At 38.5% G+C, this 27,671-nt stretch overlaps 1 protein-coding gene across 5 annotated transcripts in view; it reads left to right on the plus strand.

Moving 5' to 3' along the window:
- Positions 1 to 6,341: 6,341 nt before the first annotated feature.
- The window catches only part of amot (angiomotin), a 67,365-nt gene continuing 46,035 nt past the window's right edge, over positions 6,342 to 27,671 (plus strand). For 3 of the 5 annotated variants that reach the window (XM_055017158.1, XM_055017159.1, XM_055017160.1), the window contains exon 1: positions 6,343 to 6,681. The gene's annotated coding sequence lies outside the window, so the exon portion shown is untranslated. Of the gene's footprint in view, positions 6,682 to 27,671 lie in introns of all 5 variants that reach the window. The other 2 variants (XM_055017156.1, XM_055017157.1) reach the window with 1 other exon arrangement.

Consider the following 27,671-nt stretch of genomic DNA (forward strand, 5'->3'; position numbering starts at 1 on the left):
CTTGGTATTGGATCAATACCAAATCTTGCAGGATCGCACACCAGTAGTGCACAGTCCAAAAATTGTGGTAAGAATATATTCCATTAGTAAAATATTTTTAGTGAGTTTTAGCACAATGCTCTGAATTAGTAAAGTTAAGCAGTGATACCATGTAGTCCTCCATCTCTAGTCACAAACATGACTTTTTGCCTTTTTGTACTTTTAGAAAATGGTTCATAGATTTCAGAACTCTGAAGGAAACGTCATGAACTGGAACAAGGGTGAAGCTGTTAATTCAAATTGTGTCTGCTACTTTAAAACTGTTTTAAATGACTTTAAAAAACACTCTACAGTTATTCTGCTGTAAGTAGTAAATGAATATTTTTATTTTCACAGACTGGGCTCGCTTCACAATGAGGCAGTCACTACATATTTAGTAAAAAGTCTGGCTGCAAGTCCAGATTTGGAGGATGTGGAGACAGACACCCTACTATGTAAGTATCCTGTTTAAAATTGTTTTAAATTTTCTGACTTCATCAACAGCAACAAAAGTTAACAATAGCTGAAAATGGCAGGAAATCATAATAACAAAAAAAGCTAATAACATCTTCATTTAACTGTTTTTCAGCCGCCTGTAAAACATAATTTGAGGAACGTCCCTACAGCCAACCTGGCATGACAGATTAACCAAGTCTTCTGCCCAGAGTCACCAAAGAAGAAAGAGAGTAAGATATATTAGCTTGATTCATTACATTGTGTGTTTTGCATAAGATGTGGTTAGAATAAAATTGCTGGTCGCTATGACATTATATTTCTGTTACATTAGTAAATGTATTGATATTGATTTCCTGTACTGATTGTGTTTCCAGCTGGATGCAAGGAAGACAGTACTTGCTCCAGATGAAATCGAGTTATGGAGGGACATCACCACTGACATGATGTCATGATGGCAGCATTGACGGGGTGTGTGGGTGGATAGTGCAGCCTCCATCCTTCTGCAGCCAGGAGTTAGCCAACCTGTGTGCTGCACTACAGGCAAGGTTTCAAGCTTATGTGAAGTACACAGCTTCAAGCTTTGGGGACTATTGCAGCTATACTTTTGTTCAATAAAGCTCTTATTCTTCAACTTGTCTTTGCAAATATTTTTCCCTACCAATAAACTGATGTTACTGATTGTAGGATAGCCCATTGGTTAACAATAACAAGTATGTAAGTTAACTAATTATACATAATTTACATAATACATATTTCTTAAATTATCAATATTAATATCAACAACAACAACAACAATAATAATAATAATAATAATAATAATAATAATAATAATAATAATAATAATAATAATAATAATAATAATAATAATAATAGAAGAAAAGAAGGAAAAACCAAGAAAAAGAAAACAGCCAAAGTGGAAGGAAGACATTGCAAAAGAAATCCAAAAGAAAAGACGTGATTTGTCAATGTTAATAGAGATGGAAAATGGCACATTGATCAAACAAAGAAAAAACAGAGAGATTAAGAAGAGATACAACATCAAGAACAAAGAAGACATCGCAGAGGCAAAAGAGAAGGTAAAGCAACAGATCCAAGCAAAAGGGCAGAGAATAAGGAGATACGAGAAGAGAAGCAAACAGTTTAGACAGAATAAGCTTTTCACAACAGATGCTAAGAAGTTTTACAGAGAACTTGGGAAAAGCCAAGTCCAAGTGAAAGAACCACCAACACTTGATAAGATGGAAGAGTTCTGGAGCAAAATCTGGGAAGATGAAAAGCACCACAATGAAACAGCTGAATGGATAAAAAAAAGAGGAGGAAAGATGGAAAGACCAACAACAGCAAGAGTGGGGAGAGATCAAGGAATCAGAAGTAGCTTTGGCATTGAAAAAGGCAAGCAACTGGAAGTCACCTGGAGTGGATAGAGTACCAAACTTTTGGATTAAACATCTTGGGGTCATGCATGAAGATATTGCTAGAGAATATACAGAGATCATCAAAACGCCAGAGAAAAATACTCAGTGGTTGACACAAGGCCTTACATACCTGATTCCGAAGAACAATGACACCAAGAATCCCAAGAATTACAGACCAATCACTTGTCTTCCAACAACGTATAAGATCCTTACCAGTATTATAACAGAAAGAATTTACACATTCCTTGAGGAAAACAACATGCTACCACCAGAACAAAAAGGATGTAAAAGAGGCAGTTATGGATGCAAAGATCAACTACTCATTAACAAAATGGTACTGGAAGACAGCAAGAAGAAGAAAAAGAACCTCAGCACAGCGTGGGTTGATTACAGGAAAGCGTTTGACAGTGTGCCTCACTCATGGATCCTCAAGGCTATGGAAATATACAGAATATCACCAATTGTGATCAGATTCATGCAGACAAGTATGGGATTCTGGCAGACTACTATGCAGCTCACATACGAAGAAGGCTCAATCGACACCAGGCCAATTAATGTTAGAAGTGGTATCTTCCAAGGAGATTCGCTATCCCCACTACTGTTTTGCTTGTGTTTAGCACCACTCAGTACCATGCTGAACAGTACTGGGCATGGATACGAAATTCAGGGAAAGAAAATCACCCACCTCTTCTACATGGATGACCTCAAGACATTTGCCAAAAATGATAGTCAGCAAGAAGCTTTGCTACAAACTGTGAAAACATTTAGTGATGACATCCGTATGCAGTTTGGACTGGACAAATGTGCCAAGGCTACCTTCAAAGCAGGAAAATTGACCGCAACATCTGATTTACAACTTGACAAAAATACCATCATAAAGGAACTCGACCAAGAAAATGCATACAAGTATCTTGGTGTCAATGAGGGAGATGAAATCCAGCATGCAAAGATGAAAGAGAAGATTAGAAAAGAGTACTACCGAAGAGTTAGACTCGTCATCAAGAGTGAACTAAATGCAGCAAACAAGATCAAAGCCATCAACACTTTAGCTGTTCCAGTAGTAACATACAGTTTCAACATCATTAACTGGAAGCTCACAGAAGTAAAGAGATTAGATACAAAGACAAGAAAGCTGCTTACAATGGAACGAATGCACCATCCGAAAGCTGATGTTGAGAGATTGTACCTACAAAGAAAGATTGGCGGAAGAGGACTTACTCAGCTTGAAATGTCATACAAAGTAACAACTATTGGACTGAATTCTTATCTGGAGAAAATTGAGGATGCATTATTAAAGCTGGTTTACCAACATGAAAGAAGTAAGAAACTCTACTCCATCACAAAAGAAGCTAGAAAGTTTGCGCAGGAGCTTGCACTACCAGAGGTTATAAAGAAAGATTGTGAGTCAGTCACTAAGTTTGCGAAGAGAACCAAGCAAGAAGGAAAGAACCAGGCCTTGAAGAAGATGATAGAGAAATGGGAAGAAAAACCGATGCATGGTCAATACCCAAACAGAGTCAAGAAGCCAGATGTAGAACAAGACCAAACCCATCAATGGCTCAGAAGCTCGGGACTTAAGGCTGAAACAGAAGGAATGCTGATATCTGCACAAGACCAAAGTTTGGCTACAAGATCGTACCACCACAGAATCATTAAAGATGGAACAGATCCCAAATGTAGAATATGCAATGAGTATGAGGAAACCATTGACCATATTGTGTCAGGCTGCCCATTGCTAGCGAAGAAGGAATACATCCAAAGGCATGACAAGGCAGCAAGCTACATACACTGGAAGATTTGTAAGCACTACCACCTACAAGCAGCAGACAAATGGTATGAGCATGAACCACAAACAGTTACTGAAAACAACAATGTCACAGTGCTTTGGGACATGCCGGTACACACAGACAGGGAGATAACAGCCAACAGACCTGATATTATTGTTAAGAACAAAGATCAGAAGACATGCCTGATGATTGACATGACAGTCCCATCTGAAAGGAATATTAGCATCAAAGAAGTTGAGAAATTGTCAAAGTACAAAGATCTAGAAATTGAAGTTACAAGGATGTGGGGAATGAAGGTGACAACAATACCAGTCGTAATTGGAGCATTGGGCCTTATCAAGAAAGGACTGGAGAAGCGACTCCTGGAAATACCAGGAAAACCAACTACTGCAGAACTCCAGAAGATTGTTCTACTTGGAAGTGCCCATATAATTAGAAAAACGCTGTCCATTTCTTGAGCCCTGAAATCTCCCTAGGGTCATGGTTTGACTCCGGAATTTCAGTGAGAAACTACAAAGCTAAAAGAAGCAGATAACGATAATAATAATAATAATAATAATAATAATAATAATAATAATAATAATAATAATAATAATAATTATTATTATTATTATTATTATTATTATTATTATAACAATAATTATAATAATATTTATTATTATTATTATTATTATTATTATTATTATTATTATTGTGTGTGTGTGTGTGTGTGTGTGTGTGTGTGTGTGTGTGTGTGTGTGTGTGTGTGTGTGTGCGTGTGCGTGTGCGTGTGTGACCCAGGGGTTGACCAATTATGACAGATCTCTCAACCAAACATGACAGGTTTTTTTGGTTTTCGTGTCTCGTTTCATCCAAAGGACGTCCTGAGCGACGTTCGTCAGGCAGGCCAGATGCTAATTTACAGTAAATTTACGGCACAGGCAAACTTGGAGTTCACAGCCTGTGAACTGCTGACAACTGATTTGGTAGGTTTTCAGCAACTCACAGGGCTTTTCATGCAGTGTTTGGATGCCTCCTGTGTGACTACCTTCTGAGGTTTTCCAAGCTGTGGGGAGACCCTGGGGTAGACCTAGAATTCACTGGAGAAATTTCAAGGGTACCTAGTACACAGCATGGATGACTCCATTATCATTCTGAAAATGGTACTCACAAGTTTTATTAATTTATTTATTTTTATTTATTTCATATTAAATAGTATTCTATATATTTTGTTTTGTATTATTGTGATGTCAAGTTAAAATGTCATACATATATATTCATTGTTAGTGATCAAAGCTTAAAACCATCAAAAGCAAAAGCAAATTAGAGCTAACTGAGCAGAAAGCGTTGAAATGACATACTCGTAGTGATACCTGAACACTGAAACATATTTGAATATCTACAGAAGTTATGTGTGAAACGCAACTGCCTCCATCAAATGCACAGCATAGATATAAGTCTAAATCAAGGTGCAAACAGCTATAGTTCTAGACATCACTTTTTTGTCGACAGGCCAAGTCAGGATCTACTAGTGAGACCCTGTGGACACCTCTACACTTGAGACAGTGAATGCTTAATATGATTTCATTGTAAAAGTTTAATCTATTTACAAGACTCAAAATATTTTTATGATGTTTATATATATATATATATATATATATATATATATATATATATATATATATATATATATATATATATATATATATATATATATATAAAAAGCAGCTTCTTTTTGTTCTGAATTCTCAGTACTGAATTCTTAAGTAAACTCTCGATCTGTCTTCAATGATTTGGCTAATTTCCTAGGTTTGTGATGTTTATGAGATTACTTTTCCTATAAATTAACAGCATCTTCTGAGAATTAACAGTGGTCACGGATGTAGTAAAAATGTTAACTGCACTAGTATTAGTCTGTGCTTATCACAGATAATGGTAACATTATCTGTAAAATAAGACACCAAAGTAAGTCAACATTAGATTTCATAATTCTAATACTGACGAAGTTTACAAGTGGCCTATATAGGCTACATGAGGAGCATAACTTCAAGTTTTGATGAAAAAAGTTTCTACGTTTCTGTGACGTAATTGCTGGTTAGTCACCACTGGCTAACAGAAACTGCAGCTGTCTCATCGCCATATACTTTCGACTATAAAGTGCAGTTAGCGACCAACAATCAGTTCGCACGTGCATGGTCTCTCGAAATTCCAGTATTTCCGACGGCACTCAAAGGCAGCAGAAGAGCCGACAGTCACTGCTCAAACTCACAAAGCCTCTTTGTTATGTTTTCCTTCAGATTCCTTTCTACTTTTTCTTTTTCTCAGTTCATGAGTGTGACATGGACGTCAGGACTGACAGAACAGCCCAATAAAGAGCATAAACGGAAAAACTAAAGCTTTATTCTTCGAAGGTGCTGTGTTTTAAAGAGCGCCTTCTAAGAATAAAGCTTTAGTTGTCATCTTAAGCATGAATATTTAATTTCAGAATGTAGCCTACTAAAATTTGACCTCGGAACACATTATTTTATTTAGTTATAATTCTGTCTTTTACGCAGTGTAGTCCTATTTGTTTCTCTCTTGGCCGCTCCGTGCCTGTTTTAAAGGATGTGACTGATTCGATGAGAAAACAAGCTGCAGAAGAAGGAAGGAGGAGGGATTTCCTTACTCCGAAAAAACTTTTTTGATCCAGTTTCCATGAGCTGGAGGAGGTCTGGGGAGGGGGGCTGGACATTCCTCTCATACTGCAGGTCAGGCGGACAGACAGGGGGGTTGGAGGGCTTCCTGCCACTTCTCTTGGACGCCACCGCGACTTTCTTTACAGTTAAAAATGACATTTATGGAGGACGACAAAGACTCTCCCGGAGAAAGGATTAAAACTCGGGGCTACACCCACGACTGAGCGGCCAAGTTTTTCATTAGAGGCGAGTTTGTGGAGGAGCTGCTTGAGTCCCGAAGATAAAGGAAGAAAAAGATGTTTGACGAAATTCAGGGACCGGAAAAGTAAACGGAAGAAACTGTCTAGAAAGGTAAATCCGTTTCATTGACGTATAGACAAAAAGTTTGGTCATGCGTCTCCAGTTTCCTGTTGTAAAACAATATTCCCAGAGGTCTCAGTCGTCTTATCTGTATTAGGTACCAGAACTAAACATGGTTTACTAGTCCACAAAATGATTGTCATTTCTTTAGCTTGTTGTATTCACATCTGTTGTCGCTGATTTTCTACTCTGTGCAATGGTGGATGCAGAGAATTAATGAGTGACTTAACTATTGTGTGCAGATACTGGCAACTGAAGCTTGAACAATATGTGGTGTAGATGGGTGAAACCTTCACTGGATTCTGGCCTAGCTCCTGTTAGCTGCTTCTTCAGCTTCAGATATGCATTGGGAAACACAGGGAGGCACAGGAGGTCCTTGAAGTGGTTCCAGGTGGTCTGAAATTGTTCTGTCATTGGCTCTTCGTATACAAAACTTCACTGACAACCTTCATATGCTCATTACTTACTTGAAATTTCTACCTCAGTGGATGACTCATAGTAACATGATTTTATTTTACTGTCTGATTAACTGATTTTTTGTTTGTAAGCACAAATATCTGCACACAGGTTTGTTAGTGCAACATACAAGTAAATTCTTTGAATGGCATTTGATTAGGAAAAAAAATCATCCATATCATTGGTTGGGAGAGTTCCATGTCTTCTCTCAAGAAGATTTAAATTTGAAAAAGTTTTTGGATCAGGGCTGCACAGTGGCCTGGTGGATAGCACTGTTGCCTCACAGCTCGAAAAACCCCTGTTCACATCCTGGCCAGGGCTTGGGATCTTTCTGCGTGGAGTTTGCATGTTCTCCCTGTACACGCATGATTCTAAACTGTCCGTAGGTGTGACTGTGAATGTGATTGTTTGTCTGTTTGTGTAGCCCTGTGATAGACTAGCAACCTGCCCAGGGTTTCCCCTGTCTTTGCCCAAAGTCAACTGGGATAGATCTATTGACTCCAGTGCCTTAAAGGGACTCACATTGAATTCATAATAGCAAGTGACAGAATGTGTGTAAAGATGCGTTATGTCTTTGATGCTGTTTGTAAATTGCCATCTGATGAAACACTGACTGGTCTTTGGTATTATCTTTCTAACAAATGTTCTAGTGATGCACAAAGTTTTATGTGGTGTATACCTGTTATATGAGACAGGTTGTGTATGTGAATTGAAGATGTGTATGTAGTATATTATTTCAGTAAACACGTATATTATATTAATCCTTCTGCTTGTAGCTAGTGATGTTGAGTTAAGACAATGATAGCACATGATCCTAAATGCTTTGTGGCTTTTGTAGAAGAAATTTCCTTTTCAGACTTTGAGAGCCCAGGTTCATTCTAGAAGAGCAGGCTATCCTCATCTCTCTGCTTCTGAAGCAGTAGTGGTTTTGAATGTTTTGGCTCATCAATTGATAATTAGAATTTATGTATACGGATGTGGGTGTGTGTGTGTATATATATATACATATATATATATATATATATATATATATATATATATATATATATATATATATATATATATATATATATATATATATAGATATAGATATATATAGATAGATATAGATATATAGATTTCTTCATGACGCAGAGCCCAGTAAACGAGAGGTGTGAGTGTCATTGTTACGTTTTTTAACAGAACTTAGCTTCAAACAGAGATATCAGGCTGAGCAGGACGTGAAGAGACGTCAGCTTAGCCTCACACACACACACACACACACACGCACACACACACACACACATATATATACATACATACATACATGTATATATATGTATGTCTGTACATATTATATATATATATATATATATATATATATATATATATATATATATATATATATATATATATATATATATATAAAAATAATATGTATATATATATAATATGTACATCACACATTGTGGTCACCTAATGCTGCTATCATTGCCTAATAATGAACTTAAGAATTTTTAGAAGCTTACTAGCCAATGAATCACTGTGCGCCCACCAGGGACAGCTTCGTGGTAGTGACTACAGCAGTTGCAGCTGCATATGATGTATCACATGTCAGTTTTTCTATTGGTTCAAAGCATGAGGGAGTTATTACAATTTATTGATTTATTTATTGTTTGTTTTATGGCATAGTGTGTTGCTAGTGGTGTTTGAGTAAAGAGATACAGTTTGCAAGAGTCACTACATTTTTATCATTCAGTTAAATCAAAATAAACTCATGGTTTTCTAGCAATATGTGGACTTGATGACAATTTGTCACAAACTGCTAGGTTTCAGGACTGCACTTTGAAACCACTGTTTTATAGTGTGAGTATTTCTTTATTTTAATAATGCGAATGATAGCTTCAGTTGAGAATTTTTACTGATTATCATGTTTGGTTTATTTTAAGGTGTGCCAAGGCAAAGCAAGTTTATTTGTGTAGCACATTTAAACACCAAGGCATTTCAATGTGCTTCACATAAAATATTAAACGCATCAAGACAATTTGTAATTTTTAGCTACAGGTTTTGTTCCTTCTTTGAGCAGAAAACAGGAATTTGTTGATTTCGCCTTGAAACTGAGTATGTTTGGTCTGAACATCTAAGACTTATCCATCCTCTTTTCAAAAACAAAAATATGGCTACAACATGAAAGTGTCACAAAGCTAAATTTGCTCAGTTGTTGGTTGAACGAGAGAAGCTATTAGTTATTGTGAAGGGATTTTTCCTAAGGTTTATTACACTGTTAGGCAATACAAAGACACACATTCAAGGCAATAAAATTTCATATAAAATGTCATAATTATGAAACCATAGGCTGTGTGCTGCCAACAGGAAGCTTTTAGGGTATTGTAGTGAGGGTAGCTTTAAACATTCATGTGAAATAAGAAATTATGCTTGCTGCTATAACAAGCAGTGTAAGGCCAGTAAAATACTTTACACAGATGCATCTGTAGCTGTCTGCAACTGTCCATAGGTGCATTTGCAAGGAAGTATGATGAAGGCTTAAAGCTTCTCCAACAGCTGGTTAGCTCAGTAGTTTCGGACTTTGGTTAGCAATAACTAGGTTGTGGGTATGTTCTCTACTCTTACCAAAGAATTAAGGCTTTGAAGATGGCAAATCCCTGAGAAATATTTGTCTAACTGTGAATGCTCAGTCAAAATCTTCAAATAGTCATTGAAAATTCTTGCATTTGAACTGTTATAAATGTCTTTGACCATTGACCGTAGTTGTTTCTGAAACGGCTTCTCAATGTAAAAATGCTCAATGAGCTGTTCAGATTGTTACTAACTTTATCTCCACAAAATTATCTGATTTTAAAGATTTATTTTTTTTGACAGAACTGTAATCCAGAAATAGGAAAGAAACATGTTGATGGAATTTCAAAGAGGTTTTTTAAATTGATCTCTGGCTACACTCATTTTCAATTCAATTCAATTCAATTTTATTTATATAGCGTCAATTGCCATTCAGATTGTCTCAAGATGCTTTGCAGAGCCCTTATTCCTGAACCCCCAGAGCAAGCCCTAAAGCGACAGTGGCAATAAAAACCTCCCTTTTAACTGGAAGAAACCTTAACCTTTAATTTTCATTAAAGCATACCTTTAATTTTCATTAAAGGTGGTGCTGGCCACTACCTGTGCTGTGTGGATGGCTGTATTGCCCTGGAGCAACAGCACAGCAACTTGAAGTTTTCCTCTCCTTGAAAACAAAAATGATCCAAAAAAAATTGAGTTTTTATTTACAGTGACATAAGACTGTATAGTATGCAATTATGTCCCCAAATGGCAGTTATGCCTCTTGTTTCTGGGTGAGCTGGAGAACTTTTTGAGGTACCCTCATATTTTGGGACATGTTCACAACAAATCTTCCCTGTGTTTGTAGTAGGTAGGTAATTTTTCATTAATAGTGATGACTTGAACTGTTGCCATTTGTGAGGTTGAAGCAGCTCCTCTACAGCCTTCCATTTCCGTGTTGGAAATACTTGAGTGTGAGTGAAAACCTTCTTCTATTAGAGACCGAGAGGCCCACTGCGTTTTACTGAAAGCCTACAAACATCTCTTAGTGGTCTGCTTCTGTCATCTAATCATTTGTCACTCTTACCACTGTCTTCCAATAATGACCTCTTTCTACTACTGTAATTAGTTTCTCTTTTTGCTCCAACAAATAATAATATTATGCAATAATAATGCATTGTTCACCTACATTTGTGGAAGGAAATGTTTTATACTACACCATGTAAAGGAAACAGCTTTTTAATATATGGAACAGTTTAGAGAGAGTCAAGACATCAGAACACTGATCAATCTTTCAGCTAGACCCCTGCAGAGAATTTAGAGCTTTCAGTTACATAATATAACTACATAATACAATTTCTCTCTCCGTACGGTGACACTTTGCACAGAGTGCAGCATGTTATCTGTTGCACCTGCTCTGTTGTCCAGCGAGATCTGCAATTGCCAAACCCCTTCAAGGTTTTACCTCGGCACCCTGAGACTTGCCTCTTAACTTACCCAACCAGGGATTATCTTACCCATATGAGGTGCCCTACAAAATCCCAACATGTATGCTGCTCATCTCCCTTTTTTACTCAGCTACTCTGAAACATGGATTGACCTGTGAGCTGACTGTCACCCTCTGGTGTTGGAGCATGTCTTCAGTACCCACCACTGTACCATGCTCCTGCTGCGCTGGGCAGTTTACCAGCCTTCATCATCCACAACTACTGCTTCTGTTATCTCAGCTGGCATCATCAGTACTAAGCTGTTTCTTGCCCTGCCTGCATCATTGAGCCTGACTGTGGAGCCTGCCATGGAGCACATCATCCACTGCACTGGGTGGGAGTGGAAGCACCCATGCTGTGCCAGACCAGTGGTGGTTGTTTGCAGCTTTGCTTTCTATTTGTGAACTTGCCGAGGCACAAAGGCATTCCCACCATTAAAGATGCTTTTAGCGTGCCACTTTTTCTTGACATCTCTGTGCCTCAGCAAGTATCACTCCCAATGTAATGAGGACACTCTGTCACCAAGTTTGACCACTGCTATGCTGACTCTGCTCAGAAAAAAACTCTGCTCAAAAAAAAAACACCTTCCAGGTCTGTCAGGATGGTGTGAAGCTTGTACTCTCAGGAGGAGGCCATTGGAAGACAGAATTCTAGAGAATTTCACAGTACACACTTCCAACGAGGACACCCAACATGTGTATTAAGGACAGAATGGTCACCAGAACCACCATGACCAGCTTTTGACCCTACAGGAAATGGGGGTTGAATCTCACACACTCTTGGCAACTGACCATTTGTCCTAGATCACAGAACTTACACCAAACCAAATATCACTTGACAACTTAAAGACAATCATTCTGTTTTCTTGGAGTAAACATTTCTTTATATTAACTCAAAGAAATAACCTCTAAACATTAATGTCAATAACTTCTCACATGATTCTTTGCTATCTATTAGTTTACATACATGTTTTAGTGTCCAATTAGTAATCTAATAATATTTCATATACATATATTGTGTTTAGTTTTTTATAATCTGTCCATTAGAAGTACACACCTGTAGATGAGACATCACAATATTATATTATTTCATATTTATACGAACAATGAGGAAATTATTCACAGCATATAACGGAGGTGCAATTAACTTCCCCCCTTCTGAGGAGCAGGGTGCAGATCACATAATGATATGAATAAATCCCTTGAGAAGATTGATACCTGAATGCACCACTTTGAGTACTTTTTAAGTTCTTGTTGACTTTGTTTTGAGTTGTATTCAAGGTCTTCTTGAGTATTGACGGTTACCATGTAGGACTGCAGCTATCTATTTGTTTTGTTATTATTCTGGCAATTAATCGAGTAATCGGATTCTGCACTCGCATGCAGCATCAAAAGCGGAAGTGAGCGAGCTTTGCAACAGAAATAATCATCCATATATAGTGTAGACCAGGGGTATTCGAGTAACATTCAAAGAGCTCCAGTCAGAGAAAATGTATTAAAACAAAGGTTCAGAACATCATAATGTCTAACTTCAGTTAAAGTGATATACCCTATTGTTCAAAAGTTTTTGAATGCCCAAATTTTTCCATTTTTTTAAAAATTGAAATTCAAGTAGTTAAAATCTAATGAATAGCTTGAAATGGTATGAAGGTAGGTGGTGAACTGCCAGAGGTTTAAAAAAGGATGAGGTTACCCAAAACTGAAAAATAAAGTACATTTCAGAATTAAGCAAAAAGGCCTTTTTAAGTTAACAAGAAATGGGTTAATGTCTTAAAGCTGTTCTGTAGCAATGGAGGTTGATCAAGTCTTGAAAGTTGGTGCCACCAAATCCTACAGGTGTCCCAACTTTTCTTGATCATTTACAACCCCCTCAATCTGCATAAAAGTAGTGTCTGAACACATCGTGGCACCATACCCTTGAGAGCATTATTTGAACAGTATTGTACTGCAGAAAGTAGTGTGTTGCTATAAAAATGGTGAGGAAAAGGCCATTAACAGTCAAAGAGAGACAGACCATCATAACACTTAAAAGTGTAGGTCTTTCCTACAGAGAAATGGCAAAACAAAGTCAAGGTGTCATTGAGTAGAAGTTTTCTTCACGATCAAAAGATATTCAGAAACTGGGGGAAACCTTGACAGGAAGAGGTCTGGAAGACCCAAAGCCACCACAGAATCAAAAGACAAGTTTCTGAGAGTCAACAGCTTACATGACAGGCAGCTCACAGGACAACAGTTTCAAGCACAGCTTAATAGTGGTCGTAGTAAGCAAGTCTCAGCTTCAACTGTGAAGAGAAGACTTGGAGTTGCAGGTTTGACAAGTCAAGTTGCAGCAAGAAAGCCATTGCTAAGATGTCACAATAAGAAAACGAGGCTTGCCTGGGCTATGCAACACTGCCAATGGACTACTGAAGACTTGAAGAAGGTATTATGGACTGATGAATCAAAATTTGAAATCTTTGGTTCATCAAGCAGGATTTTTGTACGCCGTCCAGTAGACATAAGGATGGTTCCTCAGTGTGTGACATCAACTGTCAAACATGAAGGAGAAAGCATGATGATCTGTTGCTGTTTTGCTGGATCCAGGGTCGGTGACTAGTATGGAGTGAAAGTTACCCTGAGCCAAAACGGCTACCACAGCATTCTGCAGTGCCATGCAGTATGCTCTTGTATGTGCCTAGCTGGTCAGGGGTTCATCCTACAGCAAGATAATGACCCAAAACACAAGTTCAAGTTATGCCATAACTACCTAAGAACAAGATGGTAAGCGAGTGCCACACATTTATGGGAAATTCTGCAACAGAGGAAGAACTTCCTGAAGAAAATTTGATTCCCGTTGTGTAAGGAATGCCATGAGTGTGTTCAGCTGTTATATCTGCCAAAGGTGGCAATTTTGATGAGTCAAAAGTTTAGAATACTTTTTGGTTTCTAAATTGATTTTTTTAAACTTCATTTATTTATTTGTTCTATGCTTTCATTTCAGAGTACAGTAGTCCCTTGTCATATCACGGTTCACTTTTCGTGGTCTCACTGTATCATGGATTTTTAAATTGCATTTGGTATCGCGGAATTTTCACTATATAACGGATTTTGCAATGTGTAGGTATTTTTATATATTTATACTTTATTGTGGCAAAGAGCAATGAAGGACAATGCTGGAGAAAGGATATCTGCCTTTTATGCACTCTGCAACTGGCAGTTACTTTTATGACACACACCAAGAGCAACATTAGAGAAAATGTGGCAGGAAGTCATCAAGCACACTATACTTCACATTCACAGTCCTGACAACATAACACTTAACCAAACCAACTAGACTGACCTAACCACAAAAACCCAATAAAACACAAACACTAATAACACTGTAACACTAACATAGTAACACAATAATGGCATTTATACCCCTAACACCCCGAACTCCCATGGTGCATTGCAGCACAACAGTTCAGTCATAGCAACTGGCTCTGCGATCGCTACATTGGAAACCTACATGGAAACCTCCTCAGTCAGATAGGAGGTTCCACATACATTTTCCAAAATTTGGGGGATTTGAATATACAAAAAGCCTTTTGAAGAATTTTCAGTTTAGATGATGAGAAAACAATATCTTGTTTTGATTATCAGATATGCTTTATTTAATTTTGATTCTTTTAATCACAATGTCTAACAAAAGATCAGATGGGTGTTAGAATAAGCTGGTAAATACACTGACACACAGATTGACACAGATACTGATGCAATCCGAAGTAAAATGGGATAAGACCGTGGAGGGATGAGAGAGAAATGGAAAAAATAAAAACAAAGGGAGGAAAAAAGAGCTACCGAAGGGTGAGGGAGGGAAGATGAAGAACATACGTCATGATATTCTTTTTGTTTTTTTTATGTTCTTTTTATGTCAGCTGTCTTCGACTGTACAAGCATTACACATGCACTCTTGAATCTACACTATAACTAGTAGCCTCTACCAGAAATACCCTTGCACAAGTAATGGTCTGGAACTGAAAGTTTTACGTAAGTACAAAAGTAATAGCATGAAAATATACTCGAAAACACAAAATAAACTATACAGAATGGCCCATTTCTGAATAATATATCTTATTAGATTAGAATTATTGATGCATTGATTAATTTCATATTATTATGGAGCCATGTACAGAATATATTGCATTAAGTGTTGGTGTCGGTGTCTGTGTCATACACACTAGTGCAGTGGTTCTTAACCTGGGTTCGATCGAACCCTAGGGGTTCGGTGAGTCAGTCTCAGGGGTTCGACGGAGGTCAAGACACAGAGCCGACTCATATGATTCGTGATGACACGCCCTGCTTGGCCATCACTGGCTGCAGGTGATCACGCTACATTGCTTGGCCAATCTGTGCTGCAGGGAATATGGTGCGCTCAGTAATCGACTTGTGACTGTCGTGATGGTACGTTGTGTGATTTCTTTCTTAATATTTTGTTGAGCAAAAAAAAGAAAGTGGTCGTACGAATATGTACAACATGGATTCACATGTATAACGAAACGTGATGGGAGTCAGCGTCCTATCTGCATGATTTGCAATGCCAAGTTAAGCAATTCTAGTCTAGCACCGGCAAAACTAAAGGAACACTTTCTTAAGCTGCATGGAAATGGGGAATACAAGAACACAAGTGATGTTAATGCACGGTTTATTTTGTGCACCAGTAAAACATATAACTATGTCTTGAATTTGAAAAAAATCACATTTTATTTTTCAATAAAGAAGGGTTCGGTGAATGCGCATATGAAACTGGTGGGGTTCAGTACCTCCAACAAGGTTAAGAACCACTGCACTAGTGGTGCAACTGAGCGAAGAAACAGGAAAATTAAATGTGGTCTGTTAAATATTAGATCTCTCTCGTCTAAATCTCTGTTAGTAAATGATTTGATAACTGATAACCAGATTGATTTGTTCTGTTTGACTGAAACCTGGTTGCAGCAGGAAGAATATGTTAGTCTAAATGAATCAACTCCTACTAGTCATACTAACTGTCATGTTCCTCCAATCACAGGCCGAGGAGGAGGAGTGGCAGCAATTTACCTCTCTAGCTTAAAAATGAACCAGAGACCTAAACCTAGTTACAGTTCATTTGAAAATCTTACTCTCAGTCTCTCTCATCCAGATTTAAAAGCTCAGAAACCAGTTTTATTTGTTGTTGTATATCGTCCTCCTGCTCCTTACTCTGAGTTTTTATCTCAATTCTCAGACTTTTTATCTGATTTAGTGCTCAGCTCAGATAAAGTCATTATTGTGGGTGACTTCAACATTCATGTTGACGTGGACAGTGACAGCCTTACGACTGCTTTTAATTCAATATTAGACTCAATTGGGTTTTCTCAACATGTAAATAAACCAACTCATAGTTTTAATCATACCCTTGACCTCGTTCTGACTTATGGCATAGAAATCAAACAGTTAACAGTATTTCCCCGGAACCCTCTTCTTTCTGACCATTTTATGATAACATTTCAATTTACAACAATAGATTGTATAGGAGTTAAGAATAAATATCATTACAGTAGATGTCTGTCTCACAATTCGGTGACTAAATTTAAGGAAATAATACCCTCTCTATTTAGTCCAGCACCACTTACTGATATAATGGAAGGGAAATATTATAATTTTACCCCCACAGAAGTGGATTATATTGTTAATAATGCTGCAGCCTCACTGCGTACAACACTTGATAGTGTTGCACCTGTAAAAAAGAAAGTTCTATCTCAGAGAGGACCTGCTCCTTGGTATAATTCCCAGCTGCGGACTTTAAAGCAGGCGTCCCGAAAGCTGGAAAGGAAGTGGTACTCCACTAATTTAGAGGAAGTTTATGTAGCTTGGAAAAATAGTCTAGTAATTTATAAAAAAGCTCTTCGTAATGCCAGGACAACATATTATTCATCTTTAATAGAGGAAAACAAGAACAACCCCAGGTTTCTCTTCAGCACTGTAGCCAGGCTGACAAAGAGTCAGAGCTCTGTTGAACCTTGTATTCCTTTAGCTTTGAGCAGTAACAACTTCATGAGCTTCTTCACAAATAAAATTATTACGATTAGAGAAAAAATTACTCTGGCCCTTCCTGCAAATGTCACAGATGTATCATCGAGTACAGATACTTTAGAATTGGCTGTAAGACCAGATGGATGTTTAGAATTTTTCACCCCCATACATCTCTCTGAACTCATTTCAATAATTTCTACATCCAAACCATCAACATGTCTTTTAGATCCTATCCCAACTAGACTGTTCAAGGAGGCTTTACCTTTAATTAATTCCTCAATGTTAGATCTGATTAATCTCTCTCTAGTAACAGGTTATGTACCACAGGCTTTTAAGGTTGCTGTAATCAAACCTTTACTTAAAAAGCCCACTCTAGATCCAGATGTTTTAGCCAACTATAGAACAATTTCCAACCTCCCATTTCTCTCCAAAATTCTGGAAAGAACAGTTGCAAATCAATTATGTGAACATTTACAAAGGAATAGCTTGTTTGAAGAGTTTCAGTCAGGCTTCAGAGTGCATCATAGCACAGAAACAGCTCTGGTGAAAGTTACTAATGACCTTCTCATAGCGTCAGATAATGGACTGGTCTCTATACTTATTTTATTGGACCTTAGTGCAGCATTCGATACAATCGACCACAAACTTTTATTACAGCGACTAGAACATTCTATTGGCATTAAAGGGACAGCACTGGACTGGTTTAAATCCTACTTATCAGACAGGTTCCAGTTTGTGCATGTCAACAATGACTTTTCTGAGCATACTAGGGTTAATCATGGAGTTCCTCAGGGTTCTGTCTTAGGACCAATACTGTTCACATTATACATGCTTCCCTTAGGCAACATTATTAGGAAGCACTGTATTAATTTCCATTGTTATGCTGACGACACTCAATTGTATTTATCTATGAAGCCAAATGAAACTAATCAGCTAGCTAGACTGCAAGATTGTCTTAAGGACATAAAGACCTGGATGACCTATAATTTCTTACTACTAAATTCAGACAAGACTGAAGTCATTGTATTTGGCCCCAAACATCTTAGAGAATTGCTTTCAAAGCATATAGTTACTCTGGATGGCATTACATTGGCCTCCAGTACTACTGTGAGGAACCTCGGTGTTATCTTTGACCAGGACATGTCCTTTAACTCGCACATAAAACAAATCTGTAGGACTTCCTTTTTCCACCTGAGAAATATTGTGAAAATCAGGAACATCCTGTCTCAGAGTGATGCAGAAAAACTAGTCCATGCATTTGTTACTTCTAGGCTTGACTACTGTAATTCCTTATTATCAGGTTGTCCCAATAGCTCTCTGAAACATCTACAGCTGATCCAAAACACTGCAGCCAGAGTACTGACGGGAGTTAGCAAGAGAGATCATATTTCTCCTATACTGGTTTCTCTTCATTGGCTTCCTGTTAAATCTAGAATAGAATTCAAAATCCTTCTTCTGACATATAAAGCTCTTAACAACCAATCTCCATCATATCTTAAAGACCTGATAGTACCATATTATCCTAGCAGAGCTCTTCGCTCTCAGACTGCAGGCTTACTTGTTGTTCCTAGAATCTCTGAAAGTAGAATGGGAGGCAGAGCCTTCAGTTATCAGGCACCTCTCCTGTGGAACCAGCTCCCAGTTTGGGTTCGGGAGGCGGACACCCTCTCTATTTTTAAGACCAGGCTTAAAACCTTCCTTTTCGACTAAGCTTATAGTTAGGGCTGACTGGGGGACCCTGACGGGGTGAGCTGGTGTTTTCATTTGCAAAACTGACTTCCCCTCTTGACGTCCCTTTAGTTTGCCCCTAGTTATGCTGCTATAGGCCTAGGCTGCTGGGGGACCTCTCTTGATGCACTGAGCCCTTCTCTAACTACCTATGTATTTACTATATATACCATTATTGCATTACATTCACTCTGTTTCTTTCTGTGTCCTTTTTCCGAGTGTCCCTGGTCCCAGAGCTGGATGCTGGATGCTTCAGATGTGTGGCTGTGTTTTATGGTCCTTGTGTCCCACCCCCCACCTCTCTATCTCTACCCCTCTATCTGTATCCCTCTATCTCTACCTCTCTATCTCTACCTTTCTACCTCTTCTGTCCCTCTCAACCCGCCCGGCCAGCAGGCAGATGGGTCCCCCCACATTAGAGCCGGGTTCTGCTCGAGGTTTTTTTTCCCTGTTAAAAGGGTGTTTTCCTTGCCACTGTCGCCTTTTGGCTTGCTCTGGGGGTCAGGCATATGGGTTCTGTAAAGCGTCTCGAGACAATTTGACTGTAATTGGCGCTATATAAATAAAATTGAATTGAATTGAATTGAATGGTACAACATCATGCCTTCGAACCTTAAGATCTAAATCAACAATATATTCAGTTTTTATAGATGGGACATTGCAGCTGGTTCATATAACTAATTATCATTTATAAACATACCATAAAGAGCAATGTAACCTTGTTAGAATAAACTAGAAGAGAGATTAAACTAAGGCAATTAAACACAATAGTAAAACAGGGCACCATAGTAAGTGCAAGATGCATTATTAAGCCGTGCCAATTAAACAGCCTGGCTTCATGTAGAAATATGGGTAGATGTATACGTTAAAGCAATGGAGAGACTACAGATTAGAATTCAGGTGAAGGCTGTACACGAGAGTTATTCTGTGAGTCTCCTGCAGTGCTAAGTCCTATAATCTGCTCCAGGTTCAAACGCCTTATCAAGTCTGAAAACTCTTTCTTTCTCAGAGTGCCACATCTGCTTATCCTGCCTCTCCCACTGTGCACTATTAGAGCAGACGCTCACAAAGACGAATATTAGGATCGGTTCCTATAGTAACGTCCAACAGGGGACATGTTGGGCGAATACCGATAGCGCAACATCGTCCGACCGGGGGGTTGGGGGGCGACGACAACGAATATTCGGATCTTCAGATTTCACTATTTTCATACGTTTGTGATTTTTGGTGCAGAATCATGTGTAGGAAATGGAAGTAACATGTCCCATTATACCTCTGATGGTACAAAGTAAGGAGACCTTACTCGTTCATTGTAGAATAGCATATATATGATCCTTTTGATTAAAACTGCCCTCTTTGCCACTGGGGTCCAGGTGTGAGTGCAAGTGTGACTGTTTGTCTTGTTTTAAGTTACTGTATTGTTTTTAAGTTATTCTCTTGTTTTTCACTGAGAAGCACTTTAGTCACCCTTTGAGCTGTTGTAAAGGGCTATAGAAATAAACTTTGATTGTCATTGTTCAGATGATTACTATTAATGATTACTGACATGTATTGCTTACAGTATTAATCTAAGAACTCCTGAATTGAAATTAAACACAATGCAACTGAAGCAGTCATCACAAGAGCAACGTAACACAAACATACATAAATAAAAGATGCACAGTCCAGCTTGGGGCTGCATAGTGGCGTGGTGGTTAGCACTTTCGCCTTGCAGCTAGAAGATCCCCGGTTCATGTCCCGGCCTTCCTGAGGTCTTTCTGTATGGAGTTTGCATAATCTCCCTGTGCATGATTGGGTTTTCTCCAAGTTCTCTGGCTTCTTCCCACAGTCCAAAAATATGATGAAGTTATTTGATAATTCTAAATTGCCCATAGGTGTGAGTGTGTTTGTTTGTCTGTATATGTAGTCCTGTGATAGACTTGTGACCTGTCCAGGGTATCCCCTGCCTTCGCCCCGAGTCAGCTGGAATAGACTCCAGCCTCCCCGCGACTGTAATTAGGATTAAGCGGTGTACAGATAATGGATGGATGCACAGTCCGGCTGTGTCCGCAGGGACCCCGAACGATTTTTCTATATATACACCACAAACCTGGTTGGAATCAAACAAGCTTTGGTTTGTGATGGCAACTATGTGGGTGACAACTACCTAAAGGGACTGAAAAATCCAACTTGCAAATTAAAAGGTATGACAAGTTATATATCCCTGGGGTCCGTATGGACCCCAGGTGTACTGGTGAGGGTTAAAAGAATGGCAGTTAACCACAGTCAACCACAACATTAAAACTACTGCTAATTGAAGAGCACATCGGTGAATATTTCATTGCAGTGGCACCTGTCAAGGAGTGGGATGTTGAATGTATTAGACAGCAAATGAACAGTCAGTTGAAATTGATGTGTTGGTAGCAGGAAAAACAGACAAGCATAAGGATTGTCTCTGACAAGGACAACTGAATCTGACATTTCCAAAATTCCAAAATTATGGGGTGTGCTTGGTATGCAGTGGTTAGTACCTGTCAAAAATGGTCCAAGGAAGGAAAACCAGTCAAGCAGTGACAATGTCATGGATGTCTAGGGCTCATTGATACACATCAGTGGAGCAAAGGCTGAACTGTGTGGTCCAATCCCCCAGAAGAACTACTCTACAGTGTCTTTAAAAAAAATTCTACCTCTTCAATTCAGTGTTTAGTAGATGTACATTTTCCGCAATTACACCTTTCAGCCTGTGTGGATAGGTCTCAGTCAGCATTACACGTCAGGACAGTGCAGTTTTACCCTATTCTTATTTACAAAACAGCTCAACCTCAGTTAGGTTACAACAGGATTGTCAGTGAACAGCCCTTTTTAAGTCTAGCAACTATTTTTCAGTTGGATTGAGGTCTGGACTCTGATTTGGCCTCCAGAACATTCACCTTGTTGTCTTTAAACAATTTCTGTGTAGCTTTGGCTTGATGCTTCAGAACATTGTCTTGTTTGAAACCAAATCTTCTCCCAAGTCATATTTCTCTTGCACATGCAGTGGGTTTTTATTCCAGGATTTCCTAATACTTTGCTGAATTCATTTTAATCTATACCTTTACAAGCCCTCCAATGCCTGCTTTCGAGAAGCATCCTCACATCATGATGCTACCACTAACATGCTCAATGGTGGGGATGGGGTGTTTGTGATGATGTGCAGTGTTTGGTATCTGCCAAGCATCTAGTCTGATGGTCAAAAAACTCAATTTTGGTTTCATCAGACCAAAGAACCTTCTTCTAGTTGACCTCAGAGTCTCCACATGCCTTCTGGTGAACTATATTCTGTTTTTAACAGTGGCTTGATCTTTGCTATACTTTCCTATAGAGCTTTGACTGGTGAACAGGCAACAGTTGTTGTTTCCAGTCCAAGCTGGTGAAGCGTGTGACTCCTACAGAGGAGGCAGGTATCTTGGTGGTCTCACTCTCAAGGCTCTTTCTTGCACAGTCACTCAGTTTTTGAGGATGACCTGTTTTAGCCAGATTTACACCTGTTATATTCCTTCTATTTCCTAATTGTGGATGTAACTGTTCTCAAAGGGACATTCATTAACTTGAAAATGTTCTTGACTTGTCCTCAGACTTATGCTTTTCAAGAACTTTTTCACTGAGTTGTTTGGAGTGTTCTGTGGTCCTCATAAGTAATTGAAGCCAGGAGTACTGATTCAGGAGTGATTGGATCTTCCAGATACAGGTGTTTTTGTACTGTAATCACTTAAGAGACATTCATTGTGACTTCTGTGACTAGTTGGCTGCACCTGTGTTGAATTAAGTGAGTCACCTTAAAGTGGGTGAATATTTCTGCAATCACTTATTTTACATTTTCAATTTTAATTACTTGACATTACCTTGTAAAATCTGTTTTCATTTTGGAAATTCTTGTCAATAAAGCCAAATTAAATTGACCAAGATTCAATGTTGAAAAGCAATAAAAGGGAAATATTCACATTACTGAAAAAAAACTTACACTGACTATGACGGCAAGGTGCCAGAACACACAGCTTTGTATAGGACTGTTTAGTTACAGACCTGTCAGAATGACCATGTTAACTCCTGTCCACTGCCAGAAGTGCACATAATGAGCAGATGAGTGTCAGAACTTCAACATGGAGCATTGAAGAAGTTGGTCTGGTCCACTGAATCATGTTTTCTTTCATATCATGTAGTTGTCTTGGTGGGTGTGTAAACCTTGGGGAGAGATGGCAACAGGATGGATTATGGGAGTAAGGCAAAACAGTGGGGCAGTGCGATGCTCTGTGCAGCATTTTACAGGGTGCATTTGTCCCTGGCATTCATGTGGCTGTTGCTTTGACATATGGCACCTATCTAAACACTGTTTCACACCGCAAACACGCTTTAGTATTCCCACATGGCAGAGGAAAGCAGGAAAGTGTAATGTAATGTACTCGGCACGGCACTGATTCAGGATTGGTTTGAGTAACATGAAGATTAGTTCAAGGTATTGACTTGGCCCCCAACTTCCCATATCTCAGCCCTGTTGAGTATTTGGGGCATGTGCTGGAAAAGCAGTTAGATCAGTTTGGATTTGGTTTTGCTGGGTTTCTTTCAAGCCCTTATAATGTAAAGTGCCTTGAGATAACTTTTTTTTTTGTAAGAGTTAGAACTATATAAGTAGACCTGAATTAAAAACATCTGCTGCTAATGTCTCTGCGGATGGATATAGTGTCACTTTAAAGGCACAGATGGCCTGTGCATTAGGCTGCTGGTTTGAGACGACACTTGTGACTTCCCAAAGTAATGAGTGAATTCCCTCAGCAATAGCTACAATGCTCACCTGAACTGCCCAGTGAAAAGTAGAAAACTAATTTTACTGGCCAGAGGTTGAATGTACAGCAGGGTGTTTCCTGAGAGACAAAGTAGAAGGCAATCAAACTCTCCCTGGATAAAGATGTTTCTATTGTCATGGACAACATTCATTCACTAAATATGTGGCAAAACAAGGTCTTCATTCTTCCGACGGGGTGCCATTTTGGAAGCTTTATTGTTTAACCTGATTTCCGTCTCTTGTGGCGGACAGTTCAAATATCTGAGGTTAGGTTTCTATTAGGACTGGGCAAGTTGACACATTATTATCATGTTAATGCATTAATTAATGCCAACAATTATTTTAATTAAGGCACTTATCATTATTGTTATTTTTACTATTATTATTATTATGAAAGTCCATTGCTCACTGGCTTTGAATACACATACAGACAAACCATGGATCACAGAAGGGGTGGATGTTGATCAGTACTGGCTTGGGATGGGCGTCATCACGTCTCCCCCACCCAAACTAACAGTGGAGGGAGGCTGCAGCAGACTGCTGTTGATGCAGCGTGTGGGAGAAGTATAGATAAACAAAAGCAAGACAAGCTAACAACTGCCACAGCGAAGTAGTTAGCTACAATTAGTATTGTGGAAGATGTCGGTCTGAGGAAAGTTCTTAAAATCACAATGAATGGTGCCACGCATAAGCCTCTCACTCCTCCTCACTCTGACAGAGACACTTGCTACTGAACGTAGACTGTTTATGCTGCTCTCTGATGAAAGAAAAATGTTTCTGTTGGTGCCTGTTCAGGAAAAAATAGGAATACAAATGTATAAATGTTAACTTGCTGTTGCTGGGACGGTGCCTGTTATAATGTTATAATCGTGGCTCTGAACTCTGAGACTAAAGCTTGCTTTATGCTTGCCGCATCCGCGAGGTCGCAAACTTCTTCTTCTCTAGTTTAGTACCAGAGTAGACCAGGTAGACGTGTGTTTGAGATACACTGCCCCTGCAGTTTGGAAGTAGACTTCTTCTTCTCTAGTTTATTACTAGAGTAGACCAGGTAAATGTGTGTTTGCGATACACTGCCCCCTGCAGTTTGGGAGCAGACGCTGCAGGGAATATAAATGCACACACGTTCTCTCGTGCGGATTTCCGTGCGGCTGATTTCCGTGCGGCTCATTCGTGCAGAAAGTATATTCCAGCCTTAACTTGTTTAACAAACTATACATTAATGGTTGAGTTGAGATTTTGCAAGAAATACTTGTACTGCTTCTGTGTAAAGGGAATACTGCTGGTTAAAAGCACCTTATTTGTTAAAAATGTTTGCAAAGCAAATGTTATTGGATTTTTGTTCATATGGCAATAGTTTTAAAATAAAAGTGTGGAATACACTACTTTTAATTTCATTGTTTAATTTTGCGTATAACAGTGCGATTAGTCATGATTATCCAATCCAATCCAATCCAAGCCAACTTTATTTATAAAGCACTTTAAAAACAAAACTGTTGACCAAAGTGCTGTACACAGTGAAACAATACAAATAGTGCGAGTATAAAAATAAGACACAGGTTATACAGTAAAAGTCAACTCTAAGCTGAGCCATACGCCAAGTTGAAAAAATATGTTTTTAGGAGAGATTTGAAAGTAGGGAGTGAATCAGCCAGTCTGATATTTAGTGGGAGCTCGTTCCAAAGTTTAGGAGCAGCCACAGAAAAAGCACGATCACCTCTCAGTTTTTTCTTGGTCTTAGGCACCACCAGTAGAGCTCAATCTGCCGACCTCAGTGAGTGAGATGGGTTGTAGGGAACAAGCAGATCACACAGGTACAGGGGGTCCAAACCATGAAAGCATTTAAAAACAAATAAAAGAGGTTTAAAATCAATACGGAGATGCACGGGGAGCCAGTGGAGGGATTGGAGGATAGGAGTTATGTGATCAAATTTTCGTGATCCCGTTAAAAGGCAAGCGACAGCGTTCTGAACTAGTCTCGACAGTGAGGTTTTGGTGAAGTCCTGAGTAAAAACCATTGCAATAATCTAAACGAGTGGTGATAAAAGCGTGGATCAAAATTTCAAAGTTGTGACGAGATAAAAAAGACTTCACTTTGGCAAGTTGCCTCAAATGATAAAAGCTTGACTTCACAACAGCAGTGATCTGGGCATCTAATTTAAAAACAGAGTCCATCTTTACACCCAGATTCGTCACAACAGGGCTTGCAGTTTGGGTTAAAGGGCCGAGCTCAGCTTTGACCACCCGAGTAGGGTCATTGGGAGCAAACAGCGAAACCTCAGTTTTTTGCTCATTGAAATGCAAAAAATTGTAAGCCATCCACAATTTTACTTCTTCAAAGCATTCAAGAAGGGACTTGGACTGTTTCAAAGGCAAATAAATTTGGCAGTCATCTGCGTAAAAATGAAATGACACATCATGTTTATGCAGAACTGACCCAAGAGGCAACAAGTACAATGAAAAAAGTAAGGGCCCAAGAACTGACCCTCGCAGTACGCCACACATCACGGGGGCCGCAGTGGAAACAAAATCCCCAACTTAGACGGAAAAGCTTCTGTTGGACAAATACGATTTAAACCAAGCTAAAGCTACACCTTTTATTCCCACCCAGTTGTCCAACCATGACAATAAAATCTGGTGGTCCACCATATCAAAGGCTGCTGTTAAGTCCAATAGGAGAAAAGCAACAGTATGACCAGAATCAGAACCCTGAAGAACATAATTAAAAACCCTCAACAAAGCCATCTCAGTACTGTGGCAGTTTTGAGTCCTAATTGGAAGACCTCAGAAATTCCACTTAAAACATCATTTAAAAATGAGCTCAGCTGAATGTACACAATTTTTTCCAAAATTTTGGACACCAAAGGAAGTTTGGAAATTGGCCGATAATTGGAGAGTTCCTGTAGATCAAGGTTTGATTTCTTTAACAGAGGCTGTACCACTGCATGTTTAAAACATAAAGGGACAACACCATTGGCCAAGCTGCCATTACCAATATCCAGGACATAAGTTGCCAATGTCGGAAAGACCTCTTTAAAAAGACGAGGAGGGATCACATCAATGGGAGAGCCTATAATTCTCATTTGACCAAAAACTTGTTCTAAAAGATGCAGACTGACAGGTTCAAATTGATTAAAAACAGCAGAATAGGTTACTGATGTGCCTGGGTCATATGCAGGACGACTTATAAGGGCTCTAGTGCTCTCCACTTTGCGAATGAAAAACTGCAAAAATGATTAATCGCATGATTTGTGTGTGTATATATATATATATATATATATATATATATATATATATATATATATATATATATATATATATATATATATATATATTCATATATATGTATGTATATATATATATATATATATATATGTATAGAGAGAGAGAGAGTGTCTCTCGTGCATTTCTCTTCTATCATATATATATATATATATATATATATATATATATATATATATATATATATATATATATGTATATATATATAGTCTGATTCAATCATCAGTACAGAAAATACCTGAGTGTGTGAGAAAAATATACAGCATGTATTGTACATTCTGACACCAGTTATCATTCAAGTTAATGGTTGCTAAGCTTTTTCTAGTCCACAATCAATGGGTGTATCTGCATTATACCAAAACAGTCAAATTTCTCCATCACCCTGCCCTTGTTCCATCATGGCATTTTTACTTAATGGCTTGAGTTGCTTTCTTCTGTAATACTTTGTGTTAAATAAAGTTTCACTTTCAGTGGAATTATTTTAACAGCAATACAATGACTTCATTCTCATGTTGTTCAGCTGCTCTGCCTGAAGCTGTAGTCCCACATCTGCACATGAAAAAAAGCAATGTAAGATTAGAAACTTGTTTAGCCATATATGTGGCCAAAAAAATTGACATTCTTAAGGAGAAATCTATCTGGGACACCTCAGTTTCTCTTCTGTCCTACCCCGATTAATAGGTTTCTCAT

Source organism: Amphiprion ocellaris, chromosome 14, assembly GCF_022539595.1.
Source record: "Amphiprion ocellaris isolate individual 3 ecotype Okinawa chromosome 14, ASM2253959v1, whole genome shotgun sequence".
In the NCBI taxonomy this organism is placed as follows: domain Eukaryota; kingdom Metazoa; phylum Chordata; class Actinopteri; family Pomacentridae; genus Amphiprion; species Amphiprion ocellaris.